Genomic DNA, 734 nt, shown 5'->3' with positions numbered 1-734 from the left:
TGTTTGGTGAATGACTAGATTTAGGGTGGATGTGGGATGAAAATGTGGAGGGAGATGTTGGGAAAATTATTGATGAGCCGGATTTAAAAAATCATACTTTATTTTGTGGGATCGAACCACTTTGTCAAAACTATTTAATTGTTGAATGTCTAATTATACTGATAATTGTCTTTCACTGTTAATTCCTTGAGACACTGAATTTAGACTGAATTTAATCAACAGAGGTGATGTACTGAACAAAACGGTGATCTTACAAAGACCGGTGATGTACTTGATTACTAGTGAGCTAATGTGCGATATAAAACTTGTACAGGTGATTTGCCCGAGATAGACTTGTGCGGTGAGAGGCTAAGCCTAAACTGATTCGCGCGTGTTTCGGTGACTTATGACTGATGACCCGAAGGGTCCCGGAGATTTTCGAAGTAGGCCGATGGTCGACCAGAATGTTCTGGAATTTTAGTTGCGTTTCAAACATGGTCTTAACAAAAATTTTGCTATTCTCCAACGTTTTCGAGATATTCAATGAAAAATAAAAAATAGTCTAAATAAAATTGAAAAATTTCCTACTGAATTGTCGGCGGACAATTTCACTTATTATTGTTCAAGATCCCTTTTTTATATCTGAAATTTTACTAATTTTATAATTCCTCTGATGCAAATTGACAAGTCCAGAGGAACAATTTCCTATTTTTTGTTTTGTACCTTCAAAATTTTAATTTTGATGAAAGTTTTCA

Source organism: Diachasma alloeum, unplaced genomic scaffold (assembly GCF_001412515.2).
Source record: "Diachasma alloeum isolate Michigan unplaced genomic scaffold, Dall2.0 Dall_scaffold_00757, whole genome shotgun sequence".
In the NCBI taxonomy this organism is placed as follows: Eukaryota; Metazoa; Arthropoda; class Insecta; order Hymenoptera; family Braconidae; genus Diachasma; species Diachasma alloeum.
The sequence above is the reverse complement of the archived record's forward strand: the minus strand, read 5'-3'. Positions refer to the sequence as shown.